The 18,595-nt window shown below is 39.1% G+C and overlaps 1 protein-coding gene across 9 annotated transcripts in view; it reads right to left on the minus strand.

Moving 5' to 3' along the window:
• Positions 1 to 2,572: 2,572 nt before the first annotated feature.
• Positions 2,573 to 18,595, minus strand: part of EPSTI1 (epithelial stromal interaction 1) — a 308,217-nt gene continuing 292,194 nt past the window's right edge. For 7 of the 9 annotated variants that reach the window (XM_031655810.1, XM_031655808.1, XM_031655822.1 and 4 more), the window contains 3 exons: positions 11,479 to 11,603; positions 4,390 to 4,470; positions 2,573 to 2,837 (listed from right to left, as the gene is read on the minus strand). The gene's annotated coding sequence lies outside the window, so the exon portion shown is untranslated. The remainder of the gene's footprint in view (positions 2,838 to 4,389; positions 4,471 to 11,478; positions 11,604 to 18,595) is intronic. The other 2 variants (XM_031655815.1, XM_031655809.1) reach the window with 1 other exon arrangement.

Here is an 18,595-nt window from a genome sequence, read left to right on the forward strand (position 1 = left end):
AGCAGCTGGTCAAGAGCCAGTCCTTCCTTTGAAACATGCTGGGTGTGGGGTCTGCTACACAGATGTGTAAAGAAGTGAAGTCCAAATTCCTTCCAACTGCTCCCACGGAGGACAGGACTGTGACTGACTAACAGGTTCACCTTGCCAGCTGCCTAGACATAGCCAGTTTATCAAGACAGGGAACTGCAATAGAGAAAGAGTAATCCATGCGGGGATCACTGTGTGAGAGACCAGAGTTTTATTATTATTCAAATCAGTATCCTGAGTGTTTGGGGATCTGAGGTTTTAAGAATAATTTGGTGGGTAGTGGGGGCCAGTGAGCAAGGAGTGCAGATTGGTCAGGTTGGAGATGAAATGTTAGTGAGTCAAAGCTGTCTTCTTGTGCCTGGTCAGTTCCTAGGTGGGGGCCACAAAATCAGATGAGCCAACTGATCTGGGTAGTACCAGCTGATCCATCAAGTGCAGGGTCTGCAAAATATCTCAAGCACTGGCCTTAGGTTTTACATAGCGATGTTATCCCCAGGAGCAATTTTAGGAGGATCAGAATATTGTGGCCGCCAGCTGCATGACTCCCAAATCACAATTTCTAATCTTTTGGCTAATCTGTTAGTCCTACAAAGGCAGTCTAGTCCCCAGGCAAGAAGATTTGTTTTGGGAAAGGGCTGTTATCATCTTTGTTTTAAACTTTAAACTAAATTCCTCCCAAAGTTAGTTCAGCCTATGCCCAGGAACGAACAAGGACAACTTGGAGGTTAGACGCAACATGGAGTTGGTTAGGTCAGATCTCTTTCACTGTCTCAGGTATAATTTTGCAATGGCGTGGTTTCCGAACAATGTTAAATGTGCTGAAATCCTACATGCTGTGGAGCAACAGTTAAAGCAATATTGCAAACGCATGATTCATCCATGACTATTCCTCTTTCTCAAACATCTTTTACTATTCTTCATTTTTCAGACTTGATTTACCAAATTTCTGGTAGAACTCAAGGCCAGGAAAACGATTACTCTTCATGTTCCCTTTTCACTGGCTTCCTTTAAAAGCCAATGAGAGCATCTTTCCCTCTTCCTTGGCTGCGAGGGTGTTCAGAGTGAAGTTTTGTGCTTATTGTCTGCAGCCTGTTTTCTGGCACAATTGCTCTCTTCTCTTCCCCTCCTCAGTGTGACAGTAAAAAGGCATAGTTTTGGACCCAAAGACATCGATTCAGATCCTGACTCTTCAACACACTGACTGTGTGGCCTTAGACCAATCACTTAACCCATTTAACCATGTGTCCTTGGTAAGGACTTTTCAAGGTTGTTGAAAAGATTAGAGATAAGAACATAAAGTACCTGTTGCTTGGTAGGGGCTAAATAAAGGATAGCTATCTTTTTTGTTTGTTTTCTTTTTTTTTTTTTTTCTAAAAAATGCTCTCCCAAAGTGCTGGGATTACTCTTTCAGTTATTTTTAAATGTACAGTAAATTACTGTAGACTGTAATCACTCTGTTGTATTATCAAATACTAGCTCATGTTCATCCTATCTAACTATATGTTTGTACCCGTTAACCATCCCCACTCCCTTCCACTGTCAGCTACCCTTTCCAGTAACCATCATTCTACTGTCTATCTCCAAAAGTTTAATTGCTTTAATTTTTAGCTGCCACAGTGAGAACATGTGAAGTTTGCCTTTCCGTACCTGGCTTATTTCGTTTAACATAATGACCTGGAGTTCCGTCTACATTGTTGCAACTGACAGGATTTCATTTCTTTTCTTTTTTTTTTTTTGGCTGAACAGTATTTCATTGTGTATATGTACCACATTTTCTTTATCCACTCATCTGTTGATGGACACTTAGGTTGCTTCCAAATCTTGACTATTGTGAAGAGTGCTGCAATAAACATGGAAGTGCACATATGTCTTCAACATACTGACTTCCTTTATTTTGGGTATATGCCTAACAGTGGGACTGCTGGATCACATGGTAGTTCTATTTTTATTTTTTTGAGGAACCTCCATGCTGTCATCCATGGTGGCTGCACTAATTTACATTTTCACCAACAACGTATAAGGATTCCCTTTTCCCCACATCCTAAAGCGTAGTTATTCTTATTACCACATCTTTTTCTTTTCCTGCATTAATTATTTATTTTAAATCTTTGAGATATTCTTGTTATGGTTGTCAATGCATTACTAAACCTCCTTAAATCTCCTTGATGCGGACAGGATTGCACACATATAAATGACTTTTAAGAGGTCCTTTGTATGGTGGATGTGAGAAGAGGCCTCACAGGTTTCTGATTGCAGGAAGCAAATCAACCGATGGCCCCAACTGTTGTGCTTTGAGATCCACTGCTGCATTTGTGCTGAGGCCACCTTCCCGTTGGGCTGCTCCCTGACTAATACCACAGGCATACTAAGGAGGACCTCTTCCCAGGAAATGCAGTGTCCCTCTCATAAACAATTTTGTCCCATCAGACTTCCCAAACTTTTCTTAGAACTGCCCTGTGGTCCAAGATGCATGCCCTCAACCCTCCTGTAACTGTAATAGGTCCACGGCCTGACGTGTGGCAAGTTAGTACACCGAGACACCAGGTTGCAGCAGAGAAAGAAGTTTAATTGTAGGGCTGCCGAACGAGGAGATAAGAGGGAACCTCAATCTGTCTCCCCAAGGAGTACTGGGCTAGGATTTTTAAGAGAGTGGAGATTGTTGATTGATGGAAGAGTGCAGGGTGAAGTCATGGGGGAGGGAGATGAAGAAACTATATTCTCATGCTGATTTGGTTCCTCTGTGGAGGTCTTCAAACTACTTGCCATCAGCTGTTCAGCTGTTTTGCTGGAATTCAGGACCTGAAAAACACCTAAAGCAATAGCCTCATTATTCTAAGGTCAGAAATTTTATCTCTAGGAACAACAGGGTTGCAAATGGTCAGTATCTAGTGTTATGGTGACTTTTAGCGAGAAGGAAGTGGGCCAAGGTGCAGCCTGATTACTGCTTAGTTATAACTGTATGTCTGTCCAGAATTCTGGTTAACCCTGTGAAGATGGCTTCACTCCTTCCTTCTAGCCTTTCTCTCTCACTTGAGACAGACCTGCATTGTCATCTGATGGTTCTCTCAGTCTCTCATGAATCCCTCCACATCTTCTGTAATATATTTTGTTCCGTGTTTAAATCTCATCTCAGCATCTGCTTTTTGGAAGCTCCAGAGTTGTCCACAGACTGTTGGCCTAGAATGTGGTGATTGACGGGGTGGGAAACTTCTCTCTTTATGGAGAATGAACTGCGCCCATTTGGGACCCAGTGTAGTAGTGGTAGTGCCTTCATCGACCTGTGATCTCAGTACTCGCTCTGCAACAGATCTACATGTGTAGTAACTGGAGACATTCTTCTCACTCTTCCTTGGGGTGCCTGGTTGCATTCTAGAAGGAAGGAGTGTTCCACACCTTGCAACTTCCATCTTGGACACAAGATCTTCCCGGACCAAAAGAAGAATCACAAAGACCCTTTTTGTATCTGGTCCTCAGGGGATTGAGCTATTTAAAAATTCTGATATGAATGTTTATAGGATGCATTTTCCTTCCTTAAGCAAAACACCTCCCACCATGGAGCGTTCCTCCTTGACTGACTAAATTACATTTTAACGCAGATTCTCAGCTGTTTACCTGTCCTACCTTAATCAATAAGGCACCGAGAGCAAATAGCTTGACATCTATTAGCTGAATCAGTGTGAAAACATTGTGGAGCTTATTACTGCACCTCCAAGTCTGTTCAGATAACGGAAACGAATTGAAACTCTTTTAAGAGCTCACAAATTTGGGACAGTGTTGATGCTATTCAGTCTCAGCCAAGACAGTGATTCTTCTGAATATATCTATATTACTAGAACATTACTTGCCATGTACGGCACTGTTAACCTGTTGTAGATACAAGCTCCAATCATAACCATGGCTCAGGCAAGCTCTGAACCCAAAGGACCCGCCTGAAGGGAAAGGGGAGCAAGTTAAGTGTGTGAAGGGTGTTCTAGGCAACCAGAAGCAGACAGTTGGCCACATGTATACAACAGGTCAGGAGCTCAGCCTGAATGGGTGAAGCTCTGGGGCAAGGCAAGGGTATCTTGTAGCTGGTAATTGGCAGAAATCCAAGCACAGCAAATGACCAAACCTGAGAAGGCCCATCCGTCAGTGGTGTGGCTCCATTCCCTGAGATGGAAGGATCTTGGTCAGCAAAGTGCAGCAAAGACTCAGGCGGGGGCAGAAAAAGCGGGAAGCCAGTTATTAGCAGGAGACTGGGTAAAAAATAAGGCAGAATCCTACATGCTGAAAATGTATTCTGAGGTCAGATTGTTGTCCCACTCTGAGGACAGAGTGGAAGCAGTGTTAAAGCTGACAGTACTCCAAGGAAAAGCTTCTTACCTTCCTGACAAGGCAGAGGGTGGGTGTCTGATTGTAGAGTGTAGGAGAAGGCCAAATTTCCTATAAGTCTGTGGGGTGAGGCTGGGGACAGAGAAGGGAAGAAAAGGATCAGGGAAGGAAGGGGTTAAATTAAGAAAGCTCAGGAGATTGGGACACAAGCAAAACATGACAGCTATAAACTAAAAATAAAATCCTAAGCCTCCTAACCAACTGAATGGATTCCATCTTGGGCAAGAGAACCTCAGAGAAACCTGAAACACTGAATTCTTGGCCCTGATGGGAAGGGAGATTGGACATGCCCTGTTATCCTCTCTCTTTTGGAGTTTAGGCATAATTGACCAGCATTAATGTTAAAATAGAGATCAGAAGACTGACAGAATGGACTCTTTTTTTTTTTTTGAGACAGAGTCTCACTCTGTCACCCAGGCTGGAGTGCAGTGGCGCAATCTCGGCTCATCGCAACCTCCGCCTCCTGGGTTCAAGTGATTCTCCTGCCTCAGCCTCCCGAGTAGCTGGGATTACAGGCATGCACCACCACACTCAACTAATTTTTGTATTTTTAGTAGAGACGGGATTTTGCCATGTTGTCCAGGCTGGTCTCGAACTCCTGACCTCAGGTAATCCACCTGCCTCAGTCTCTCAAAGTGCTAGGATTATAGGCGTGAGCCACAGCACCCAACCCAGAATGGATTCTTGTTGCAATAAGATACCAAATTGTAAACAAGACCTAAGGCCATGCCGGGCAAGGATTAAAGTCATGCCCTACAAACCATAAAATCTTGTTAAATGTTTTCTTTTTCTAAATTAACCTGGTATAATGTGGCTTACTTTCCAACATGACTCTGGTATAGCATCACATGACAGAGAGCAGACCCCCTCATCTTAACTTAAACATTCCTTTCTACTGACCTCAAGTCTTTAGACAAGGCTTAACTCTTTCAACAAACTGTCAACTAAAAAAATCCCTAAAACCCACCTTGATTTGTAAGACCTGTCTTCAAAATGTCCTGCCTTTTTGGACTGAACCAAGTATTCCTTCCATGTATTGATTTTTTATTTTATCTCCAATTTCTGTCTCACTGAAACATATAAAACCAAACTGTAACCTAACCACCTTGGACGTACTTTCTCAGGACTTCTTGAGACTGTTTTCCCTGGGCTTAGAATAAACTTCTTTAAAATATATTACAGAACTTGGTTTTTTCATTAACACAGCAAAAAATAAAATAAAAAAAAATCAAAATCTAGAAAAAGGAAACTGCATTGTCTCTAAACTCCCACCAACACATTACTGTCAAAGACATCCGGGATATGAATTTCCTTCCTCTCAGTTCTCCAGCCCTCTGAGCGGGTTCAGGGATGGTTTCTGCATAAGGAACAAGGAGGCTATGTGGTTTCTTGTGGTAGACCAGCACCCCTCGGCAGCTCTGGGAGCCTCTGTAATTCAGCCCTCCTCTTAATGTTACTGTCACCCGAGATGCCAGTGCAGAGACTGGAGCTTCCATGGTACTGCAGCCAATTTTGTTAAAAGGAGCACTGATTTTAGGAGATTTACAAACAGAGGCATCACTGTCCATATATCTATAATATACCAAATTGGCCTCTTTTCTTTCCCTAGTGCCTCCAAACTTAGCAGTTCATTCTTCTTCCCCCTTAATAGGGAAGTCAGAGGCATTTTCCCTTTGCCATTAGTGTGGCTTCTGCAACTATGAGCACCATGAAGCTGTGAGGTCTCCTGGTTCCACCCCTGGTCTCACCACTCATCCATTCTGCTGTATCCAGAAAGGATGATCCTGGTGTTCAGCCTCTGCTCCTACAGTGACACCCCATTGTCATATCTTTGCTAACTTTTCCTCTTTTCTGGAAACTTCAATTTTAGCTGCTCATTTGCTTAATTACCTCTATTGCTGATACTCACAAAAAGACTGAACATGTAACAGATGGTGCCTTGGGATGGATGGATGTTATGGATGCAGAACTGTCAACACACCTATCTCAATTCCATTTTAACTTTCACATTATGTCCCCCCGTGGACTGTTGGCAATGAACTAAGCTGATGTGTGCTGCCGGCGCCCAGATTCACATCGAGCTCAGTAATTCTTTTTGCCTCCTGTGCTTCCTCCCACTCTCTCTCCACAGTATGTTTGGCTTCCCAGTGCTTTTGTAATGATCTCTGTAGCATCTTTAAAAACTATTCCACCTCATTTAAAATGTAGTATAAATGATGAGGTTTTGACAAATTAAATAACAATAAGAAAACATTTTCAATATTCTGTATTTTTCCATTAAGCTCCAAAAAAAAATAGCCATTAAAAGAGCACCATTCTCAACCCACAGTTAACGACGTGTTAGTCCTGGTTTCATTAAACACCTCATTATTCAAAGACTTATAATTCAGTCCAAGAAATCTCCTCTGAAGTTGAAAATAAATCTGATCTCAGTTTAGAAACCTACTTTTACAGAATTTGAATTAAGATTGAGTATCCAATGAGGGCACTGGTTAATACAGAAATGTCTCAGGATATTGAAATGATGGACCAAAATCAACAGAATGAAACTTAGCATGGATTATTATTGAGTGCTGTGTGAAAGCTGGAAAGTTATAAAATAGAAAGAGCAGATATTAGGCATTTGGGAGTGAGGAGGCCTGACTTTGATCCCGGCTCTGCTTCTAAACAGCTATTTGACTAAGCTATTTACTGGTGCTCTCTGGGTCAAAGTTACCCCATCCATCTAAAGAAGACCTTTAAGACAGCTTCAGGCTCTTCAAGTGTCAATTGATTATCAAGTACAGATTTAATTCTCCACTAAAAAAGACTAGGGCTCTTTGGAGAAGTGGCTAATTCCAGGCTGGCATAGTGTAGGTAAGTCTGGAGAATAATCTTGCTCTGCTAGAAAGTAAGGAAGTGCAAACAAACAAACAAACAAAACAAACAAGCAAAAACAAAAAACAACAACAAAAAAAGAAAAATGAAAAACAGGAGAAACAGGGCACGAAAAAGGATGCAAGAGCCAGCTGAAAGTGTTCTCACAGGTCAAATTGGGACAATTTGAGCACCAACATAATTAAATATAATAATAAATTATGAGAAAGAGAGCAATTGATAAAGCAAGTGGAGTAGAATGTTAGCAACGGTGAATCTGGGTAAAGGATGTATGAATGTCCTTTTTTTTTTTTTTTTTTTTTTTTTTGAGACGGGGTCTTGCTCTGTCGCCCAGACTGGAGTGCAGTGGCGTGATCTCGGCTCACTGCCAGCTCCGCCTCCCGGGTTCACGCCATTCTCCTGCCTCAGCCTCCCGAGTAGCTGGGACTACAGGTGCCCGCCACCTCGCCCGGCTAATTTTTTTGTATTTTTAGTACAGATGGGATTTCACCGTGTTAGCCAAGATGGTCTCAATCTCCTGACCTTGTGATCCACCCACCTTGGCCTCCCAAAGTGCTGGGATTACAGGCATGAGCCACCACACCCGGCCATATGAATGTCATTTTTACTCTTATTCTTACAGGCCTGAAATTATTTCCAAAGAAAGAGAAAACATTGCACACACGTGCAAGCATGTGTGTGTTTAATATGCAGACTCAGAGCTGCTTGACTTTAGAGCTCAGGTAAGAAAACCCAAAAACCTAGGTGACAAAATGTTCACTATGGAGCCAAAGTTCAATGTGCATGAAAATATCTTATTTAAACATTAAAACACGTATCTGGGGTGTTGGAGTGAGCTTATTAAACTCATTGCTGAGTTTTGCTCATTAAATGGGAGTGAGAAACTGAGGTGCTTTTGCAGAAGGGTGACTAGTGAAGGGTTCGGGAATAAGCTATAAAAGGAAATGGAAAGAACTGGCACGAGGAAACTGCGATGGGTGCGTGGGGGAGATGAAAGTTGTTATCAGATAGTTAAAAGACCAAAATACTCCAGAAGTAAGATTTATTCATTGTAGCTCCAGGGGACAGGAGCACAGATAGACTTGACTCCATAGAAGTAGTAATCCTTTCCTATTAGATTTTTCTGTGAATGAAATAGTTCCCCTACCAGGTAGTAAATTCTCCTTACTGAAAGTTTAGCCTCTCCAATAATTGAGCCAGAAATGCTGTCCAAAGAATTCTCACTGTGGGGGAAGGTTGGTCTAAATTGGTGCTTCCTAATCCGTTGACTAGATAATCTAGGAAATCCTTGAAATTATTTGAAGGGATGATTGATTAAATCCATGTATACCCCAAGTATAATCTTCAGATCCAATAAATAGTGTGCCTTCACTTTTATTCATTACCATTTTCCAAGTGTACATAGACGCTATTTGATTAATACAAATTTTCATTTAAAAATCTTTCAGAATTCATATTAGCCTTTTGATGTTACCCTTTGTTTCAGTATCCATCAGTGTTCATCCATACAACTATAATCATGTGTGAAATCTGTTATTTCCTTTCCTTTTTAAAAAAAATTTAAAAACGTGTTCTCCTGTGAAAGAAGCCTTAAATAAACAAAGAGGTAAACTATATTCTCCTACAGGAAAACCTAATATTATAAAGATGTTAGTTTATCCTCAAAATAATTTATAAATTTAGTACACTTTTAATTAAAATCTCAACTGTTTTGTGGTGAGCAGATGCAGGGAAATTGGACAAATTGATTCCAAAATGTATTTGCCAGAATTAATGTTCAAGAGTGCTCCATCCCTCCAAAAAAGTATAATAAAAGGGTTCTTGTCCTACCAAATTGCAAATTCATTATAAAACTACAGTGTTTCAACAGTGTGATCATGGAGCTGAAGGAGATTTTGGATGAATGGAAAAGGAGAAAAGATCTTAAACCAGACTCACATAAGTAGGAATTCAGCATGTCATCAAGATATTGTACAGAAAATGAAAGTCACTTAAGGTGTTTTAAATACAAAAGGATTTAATTCAGACATCTGCTTACAAAGTTATTGAAAAAGCTAAAGGAGCTATTTCAGGGCAGGGTCTTTGGAATGACTTCCAGAATAACTGCGGGCCTGCCTGCCAGGAGCCCTATAATCTTAGGCCCCATCAGCAAGGGAGGAGATCAGAAGCCCCCCCCCACCACCACCACAGAAACTACAGAGTCTAAGAATGTGCTACCGTAGCTGGGATCCAGGAATCAGGAATGTGCCATCTCCACAGCCTCAGTTTCTAGCTGAAGAGCTAACACTGGATTACGGCTGCAGAAATACGCCATGTTTCCAAAAACCTGCATGAGTGCACTTACCTTGCACAGCCTAATTTGTGCTGAGAATTCTAGGTTCAAAATCAGTGCTTGGTTGAGAATGAAGATTGTAAAGAGTGCTTGGCTGATGGCGAGATACCAGAATATTGCAACAAGTATTATCAGGAATAATGTATCATCAGGGAAAACAATAGTAATTTAATTATTTACATTTTGAAAAAAGGGCCTGGGCCCCTTATATTTAAAAAAGAAATAGTAATAATAAAAGTTGAGAACCTATGGTCTTGGTCAGAGGTTAGCAAACTTTTTCTGTAAAGGGTCAAATAGTTCATTTTTTAAGTTTTGTGACATATGGTCTCTGTCACAACTACTTTACTAGGACACCGTAACAGGTAAGCAGGTGATGCATAAGTGAATGAATGTGACTGTGTTCCAACAAAGCTTTATTTACAAAAACAGATGGGCTAGATTTGGCCCATGGGCTGCAATTTGCCAACATGTAGTCTGAAAAATAGTCATTGAAGTATTGTCTTCTGTTAAGACTGTAGCCCTGAAAAATGTGCTAATGTGATTATTGATAAGTGCTTATCTATCAAAAAAAAATTTTGTATATTCTGTCAGCTTGAAAATACTACTTGTAGAAATTTCATTTGACAGTAGAATAATTTGCTCCATGTGTTGTCAAGTTCAAAAAATAAAAGAAATTCTTAAAATGCCAAGCCATTTAACTTTAAAGTGTCTTTCAGCCTCAACAGTTCATTAATTCACACATTTTCACAGGGATGTATGACAGATGAACGGGCACCTTGGTTATGTCTTTGCGCTGAAAAGGGAGGGTAATCTAGAATTGGTATGTTTGAACTGAAGCATGACCTTGTATAAACTGTCACATTTTATCAACATTGCCAAAGAGCCTGAAAACGGGGTTTCTCTGAGGCAAGCTTACCTTTTCTCATCATGTCTATACCACTGTTCTTTCTTTCCTCTAAAATCACAAGCACACTTACCCACAAATGCTCACATACCTGCATACACTCTCACACAGAAGTGCATACATGTGAGTGCACACATACTGTCATTTTTTGATGACCTCAGTTTTTATAAACAAGTTCACAGTACACTCTCTTTGAGATGGTGAACTTCATGTAACAAGTTAATATGAACTTGTAATCATATTTCTATTCCATAATGCTAATGACTCCTACTATAGAACTACAGAGCATGCTGGGCTAAGAAGTAGTTGATGTTCCTACTGATGTTAGTTCATCTTAGCTCACCATTTATCCAACTGATCGGGGATTTTACAGCAAAACAAAAATTCTAGAATCAGATTTTTTTTGAGGTGGGATAGACTATAGAGATTATCAAGGCCAACCTTCCTCTTTTGCATAATAAGAAACTGAGGTCTGGAGAGGGGAACCTACACAGCTTGTTAGTAGAGCTCAAATATCGAATACCTGCTCTTTTGGTGATTCAATCTTCTAATAAAGAGAGTTTTCTTACACAACAAACCACTTCAGAAATGTTTTAAAAATAGAAAGGACTGAGAGAAAAGCCCACTGGACTGCTCAAGAACATTTGGAAGAATTTCATGTTAATCAGTTTTCAACATAAGCTATTCACTCTTACCTTGTAGACGTCACAGGAGTCTTTTTAACTTCATCAAGTTAAGAGAGATGGCTTATCTACATTTAAAATTTTTTTAATATGTTCACTTAATTATATACGAATGACCAAAGAGTTTGGTTAATAAATAGAACCTCAAAAAATTATACCTCAGACATGAAGTGAAAGCAAAAATATAATGTCGAGCATTATTTTTCAGATTTTATAGACAGAATACAATTCTATTTACATAAAAAAACTATAATCATCTCTTGCTTAATACTGGATGGTATTACCTTGGAGTTATTTCCACAACTGTCAGTATAGGGATGAAAATAACTCATGTTCTGAACATTAGGAAGGCTGATCTTCAACTCTGCTGCCTTCTTCTCTTAAGTGGGTTCTTGCCAACCTCTTTGGTCTGCACATTTGAAAAAAGATGCTTGTCAGCAAAATCTGGGAACTAGTTATCCTGGTGAATAATGGGAACATCTTGTCTCAGTAGAGGAGATTAATGCTACCTCTGTGGAATGGACTTTGATATCTGCAGGAAATTTAATACTAGAGGTCAAAGTTTCAGTAATGCACCTTTGAGAAAGCAGAGTTTGCTTGAAAATTTGTACTGCTCGAACATGGGACATAAGACAGAAAAATCATTCCTCATCACAGCATAGAAAAAGATCCAGCTTCTCAGTTATATTAAAAAATTACTAATTTTTCTAAAAGTGAAGCAAGGGACACATGCGGTTTAATGTGTTTAGCAAGTTTGAGGATAATGCAGAAATATCAGTAAACATAGAAATGAAGGTTATTGAGAAATTAATACTAAATATATGTCAAGAAAAGCTGGGGGAGTGAAATTCTTAAATTCCAAGGCAGACATGGCATTTAAGATTCTTTATCTCCTAAGAATAAAAGAGAATGATGTAATAAGCCTTTTTGTTATTTTAGCAGAGTTTTTTTTAATTGAGTGTTTTAAAAGCAAAAATATTATCACATTTCTTTTCAAAGTGCATTTGAACCCAAGAGTTTATAAATAAGTTCAGGACTATCCATAATATCTACTGATTCTTCATTTACATTTATTAATTGATGTCAAGTTGTAAGAATGGAATATAGAATTATAGAAGTAAAACAATAGACAAGCTTAGCTTAAACATGTAATTTTCAAAAGAACTCAGGAAACTGACCTCTGATAAAATAAGGCAGACTACGTATAGAGTTTTTTTTTTTAATCTCCCTCTCCCTGCTCCCTCCTCAAACCAGAACCATGCTAAATTAAAAAAAAAAAAAAAAGATTCAGCAAATCAGAAACACTGAATTTATGGAAAATACAATGCAGATAGGAGCTATATAACCTGTTTGATATAATGGCTAGAGAACATTGCCAAAGAGCAATTTTATATGAGGTCAAAACAAGATATTTTCATATAGTCAAGGGTTTTGCAAATATTCTTCCCATGCTAGCCATGAAAAAACAACTTGAGGATATAGTCCAGCAAAACAAAAAAGGAAATCAAGAAATGAGGCACAACATAGGTTCATAGAAATAGTGGAGCTAATCAGAAATGAATTGAAAAGAAATTTCAGTAAGAAATGTATACAATGTGAGGACTATAGTAATCATAATGTATTGTATTCAGGAATTTTGCTAAATGGGTAGATTATAGTTGCTCTTGACACAGGGCAGAAAAATGGGTAACTATGTGAGATGATGAATATATTAATTTGTTCCACTATAGTAACCATTTTGCTATATATGCATCTTATAATATCATGTTGTATACCTTAAATATGCACAATAAAATATATCTAAAAAACAGAAATCTGAGGGCTGGGTGCAGTGGTTCACGCCTGTAATCCCAGGACTTTGGGAGGCCAAGGCGGGTGGATCACAAGGTCAGGAGTTCAAGACCAGCCTGACCAAAATGGTGAAACCCCATCTCTACTAAAAAAGAAAAAAAAAAAAAAATTAGCTGGGCATGGTGGTGCGCACCTGTAATCCCAGCTACTTGGGAGACTGAGGCAGAAGACTTGCTTGAACCCAGGAGGCAGAGGTTGCAGTGAGCCAAGATTGCACCACTGCACTCCAACCTGGGTGACAGAGCAAGGCTCTGTCTCAAAGAAAAACAAAAAACAAAAAAACCCAGAAATCTTTGTAGCCCCCACAGACAGAAATGAGTCCAAGAAGTCAGAGGGCTCCACGCTGAATATATTTAAGAATAAAATAGAGTTCATGCCACAAAACATGGATGTTTGAAATAACGGGGTGAAGGCATATATAACTTTGTTAACAACAAAAAAGAGACAATTAAAATTTCCGAAACGGAAAAAAAGAAAGTCTGAATAAGAAAGTCAAGATCCATGTATGTATGTATGTATGTATGTATTTATTTATTTATTTATTTTGAGACAAGGTCTCACTCTCTTACCCAGACTGGAGTGCAGTGGGGCGATCTCGGCTCACTCAAACTTTTGCCTCCAGGTTTAAGTGATTCTCCTGCCGCAGCCTCCCAAGTAGCTGGGATTACAGGCATGCGCCACCATGCCTGGCTAATTTTTATATTTTTGGTAGAGATGGAGTTTCGCCATGTTGGCTGGGCTAGTCTCGAATTCTTGGCCTCAAGTGATCTGTCTGCCTCAGCTTCCCAAAATGCTGGGACTACAGGCATGAGCCACTGCACCTGGCCAATGTACTTAGAAACTAACATAGAGTATGATTTGAGGTTCTGTAGAGTAAAAGAGAAAAGATTTAACATTATCTTGATGGCTTAAATATTCTCTTTGGAAAAGTTTAGTTATAATAACATAGGATTATATTTCTTTTCTTACGAAACCAATCATAATTCATCATTCTTTAACAAGTAAGAATGTCTTGCATTCTAGAATGTGAGCTCCTGAAGGTAAGAATTGGGTTTGTCTTATTTGATGTGGTCTCTGTAATGCCTAGGCTAGCATGTGGAATATCATACATAGCAAATCACTATATGCAGACTGACTGATTATGGCAGCCAGTGTGGATTGCTTATAAAATAGCTATTCCCTGTCAGCAGCCCTGCTCCCTCCCCGGTTTGTTGTTAAAAGTTGACCGAGAACACTAAGATTTTTAAGCCACAGATTTGGCCAACTCTGGAACTTTTCAACTCTTTGTTGTGTGAGACGAGAAATTCCTTTGGTTACTCTTTTTTTTTTTTTTTTTTTTTAGTGCTTTTTAAATTTCAGTGGAAGGTCTCCCAACTAATGCAGAATTTGTGGCCAGAAGTTAGGTGCTGGAAGTAACAGGTCCTAGAATGTGGAATGTGCTGAGGAAAGGAGTCATTTATAGAGGGGAAACAGAGCCTCTGCTTTCCAGACTGCGCAGCTGATGATCCTTGTTAGGTGAAGGTGAAACATGTTATCAAACTGGAAGCTTTTGTACCTTGGATTCAGAGCATTTGTTGAATGGAGTTACCATGTTAAATATGGTGAGAAGAATTACAGTATCGCTTGCAGCTTTTAGATTTGTCTTAGAAAGACAAACATAGTCTGTAGGTAGTTCATCCTAAAAGCAGATTAGAAAGAAAATATAGCTTTGCTAAGATAGGATTTGCTGTTGACTTGCAATGTAAGTTAATGGTAAATACCATTAGGAAAGCTGTTATGATCATCTTTGAAGGCAGACGGGTCCTCATCCAAAGTTTAGTTTGAATGCCAAGACTGATGATGACACACACCAAGAGGACATAAAAAGCTTTGTTATTTACATAATTAATGTCTCTGTAGGGAATAGGGAAGACCTCCTGAGCAGGTCCAAAATGGCTTGAGAGAGCAAGGAAAGGAGACTGGCTTGGGTTTCTATTGTGGTTAGGGGCTGGGGCTGGGGGTGGGGGTGAGGGTGGTTTGTGCACTGAAAAGGACTTGCATTGTTTGTATCTCCCATTGGAACAAAAGAAGGGAGCATCCTCACTTTCTTATCAGCTTGTCCAGATGTGGTACACACAAGGAAGAGGGAGGGGTGAGACTTAAAAACTGCAAGCAATAAAACATTTTAAAAATGGGGTTAGATTTCTTGTTATGTAATACAAGCCAATACTTTATGATCTACTTCCACATCAGGTAGAGCACACAGAGGCAGGAAAACAATAGACTTAGCAGAAGAAGATAAGACAGGAATTCTCAAAGGTTGTATGTAGGCAAGAGCCTTACCATTGATAGTTGTATAGTTTATGGAAGTGGCTAGAAACAGGTGCATTGAAAGTTAACTTAGTTGTTAAGGGGACTGTATTGCCAAATAAAATTCATGCATAGTGACATACACCTGGGATTGTTCAGCTTTTAAAAAGACATCAGGACTTTAGAACTCATCTGAGAGAAGTAGGGTGCTAAATCTCTGTAGCTCCTAGAACTCTTCAATGAACTGTGGTTTTAGAGTATAACAGGCAAGCACTGTTTTCCAAGATGGGATAATCAGGCATAAAAGATGTTGGGCAGGAGAAATCCTTCCAGAGAACAGAGTTAGCAACCCACAGGACCTGAGCCAGCCAGTCTTTTTTATACTTTCTTTTTTTTTTTTTTTTCTGTCCAGCTGCCTCTTTTTTTCCCCATAATTTATTGGGGTACAGGTAGTATTTGGTAACATGAGTAAGTTCTTTAGTGGTGATCTGTGAGATTTTGGTGCATCCATCACCTGAGCAGTATACACTGCACTCTGTTTGTAGTCTTTTATCCCTCACCTTCTTCCTACTCTTCCCCTAAAGTCCCCAAAGTCCATTGTATCATTCTTATGCCTTTGTGTCCTTATAGTTTAGCTCTCACATACCAGTGAGAACACATGATGTTTGGTTTTTCATTCGTGAGTTACTTCATTTAGAATAATAGTCTCCAATCTCATCCAGGTCACTGAAAATGCTGTTAATTAATTCCTTTTTGTGGACGAAGAGTATTCCATCATATATATATATATATATATATATATATATCACAGTTTCTTTATCCTCCTCATTGATTGATGGGCATTTGGGTTGGTTCCACGTTTTTGCAATTGCAAATTGTGCTGCTATAAACATGCATGTGTAAGTATCTTTTTCGCATAATAACTTCTTTTCCTCTGGGTAGATACCCAGTAGTGGGATTGCTGGATCAAATGGTAGTTCTTCCTTTAGGTCTTTAAGGAATCTCCACACCGTTTTCCACGGTGGCTGTACTAGTCTACATTTCCACCAGCAATGCAGAAGTGTTCCCTGATCACTGCATCCACACCAACATCTACTGTTTTTTGATGTTTTGATTATGGCCATTCTTGCAGGAGTAAGGTGGTATCACATTGTGGTTTTGATTTGCATTTCCCTGGTCATTTGCGATGTTGAGCATTTTTTCATACGTTTGTTGGCCATTTGTCTATCTTGTTTTGAGAATTGTCTATTCATGGCCTTAGCCCACTTTTTGGTGAGATTGTTTTTTTCTTACTGCTTTGTTTGAGTTCATTGTAGATTCTGAATATTAGTCCTTTGTCAGATGTATAGATTGTGAAGATTTTCTCCCATTCTGTGGGTTGTCTGTTTACTCTGCTGACTGTTCCTTCTGCCATGCAAAAGCTCTTTTAGTTTAATTAGGTCCCAGCTATTTATCTTTGTTTTTTATTGCATTTGCTTTTGGGTTCTTGGTCATGAAATCCTTGCCTAAGCCGATGTCTAGAAGGGTTTTTCCAATGTTATATTCTAGAATTGTTATAGTTTCAGATCTTAGGTTTAAGTTGATTGATCTTGAGTTGATTTTTGTACAAGGTGAGAGATAAGGATCCAGTTTCATTCTCCTACATGTAGCTAGCCAATTATCTCAGCATTATTTCTTGAAAAGGGTGCCCTTTCCCCACTTTATGTTTTTGTTTCCTTTGTTGAAGATCAGTTGGCTGTAAGTATTTGGGTTTATTTCTGGGTTCTCTATTCTGTTCCATTGGTCTTTGTGCCTATTTTTATACCAGTACCATGCTGTTTTGGTGACTATGGCCTTATAGTATAGTTTGAAATCAGGTAGTGTGATGCCTCCAGATTTCTTCTTTTTGCTAAGTCTTGCTTTGGCTATGTGGGCTCTTTTTTGGTTCTATATGAATTTAGAATTTTTTTTTCTAATTCTATGAAGAATGATGGTGGTATTTTGATGGGGATTGCATTGAATTTGTAGATCACTTATGGTAGTATGGTCATTACTATCATATGGTCTATCATGGAGAAGGTTCCATGTGCTGTTGAATAGAATGTGTACTCTGCAGTTGTTGTATGAAATGTTCTGTATATATCTGTTAAGTTCATTTGTTCCAAGGTATACTTTAAATCCATTGTTTCTTTGTTGACTTTCTGTCTTGATGACCTGTCTAGTACTGTCAGCGGAGCATTGAAGTCCCCCACTATTATTGTGTTGCTATCTTATTTCTTAGGTCTATTAGTAATTTTTAAAATAAATTTGGGAGCTCCAGTGTTAGGTGCATATATGTTTAGGATTGTGATAGTTTCCTGTTGGACAAGGTCTTTTACCATTATATTATGTCCCTGTTTGCCTCTTTTAACTGCTATTGCTTTAAAGTTTGTTTTGTGTGATATAAGAATAGCTACCCTTGCTTGTTCTTGGTGTCCATTTGTATGAAATGCCTCTTTCCACCCCTTTACTTTAAGTTTATGTGAGTCTTTATGTGTTAGATGAATCTCCTGAAGGCAACAGACAGTTAGTTCATGAGTTCTTACCCATTCTGTGGTTCTATATCTTTTAAGTGGAGCATTTAGTCCATTTACATTCAGCATTAGTATTGAAATGTGAGGTGTCGTTGCATTCATTTTGCTCTTTGATGCCATTGTACTTGGTTTCTTGTTTGTTTGTTTTTTGTTTTTGTTTTTTAACTTGTATTTTTGTTTTATGGATCTTGTGTGATTTATGCTTTAAAGAGGTTCTGTTTTGATGTATTTCCAGGATTTGTTTTAAGATTTTTCTGTCTTTGTTGGATTGGGTTACATGTTGAGTATATTTAGGTAAATAACCTGTCTATTTTAGACATAGGTTCCTGGGCCACAAGAAATCATATTTAGTTATTCTGATAGAGAATACTGCATAACTCCAGAGTTACATAACTTGGAGTTTAGTACAGCAACTGATGAGACTTGGGATCTTCTTCTTTGAGGAGTGGTTGAGTGTGTTCTGTGTGGCATTGATCATTTTTGAAAATTCTTTATGGGACAAAGTCTTTGTAGAGATGTTGGGTAGCAAAGATAGACACTATTGCCTACTTAGCAATTATTCTCTCCCTCATTCTTTTCAACAATACTCAAGTTATGTTTAGAGATATATTACATGGGATTCACCTCAGTCCAAGGAATGAAGGATGATTGGTTTAAGCCAATCATGGAAACTCTGTTCTCCTTCCAAATTAGTGTAGACACTGGCATG

Source organism: Papio anubis, chromosome 15, assembly GCF_008728515.1.
Source record: "Papio anubis isolate 15944 chromosome 15, Panubis1.0, whole genome shotgun sequence".
NCBI classification, from domain to species: Eukaryota; Metazoa; Chordata; class Mammalia; order Primates; family Cercopithecidae; genus Papio; species Papio anubis.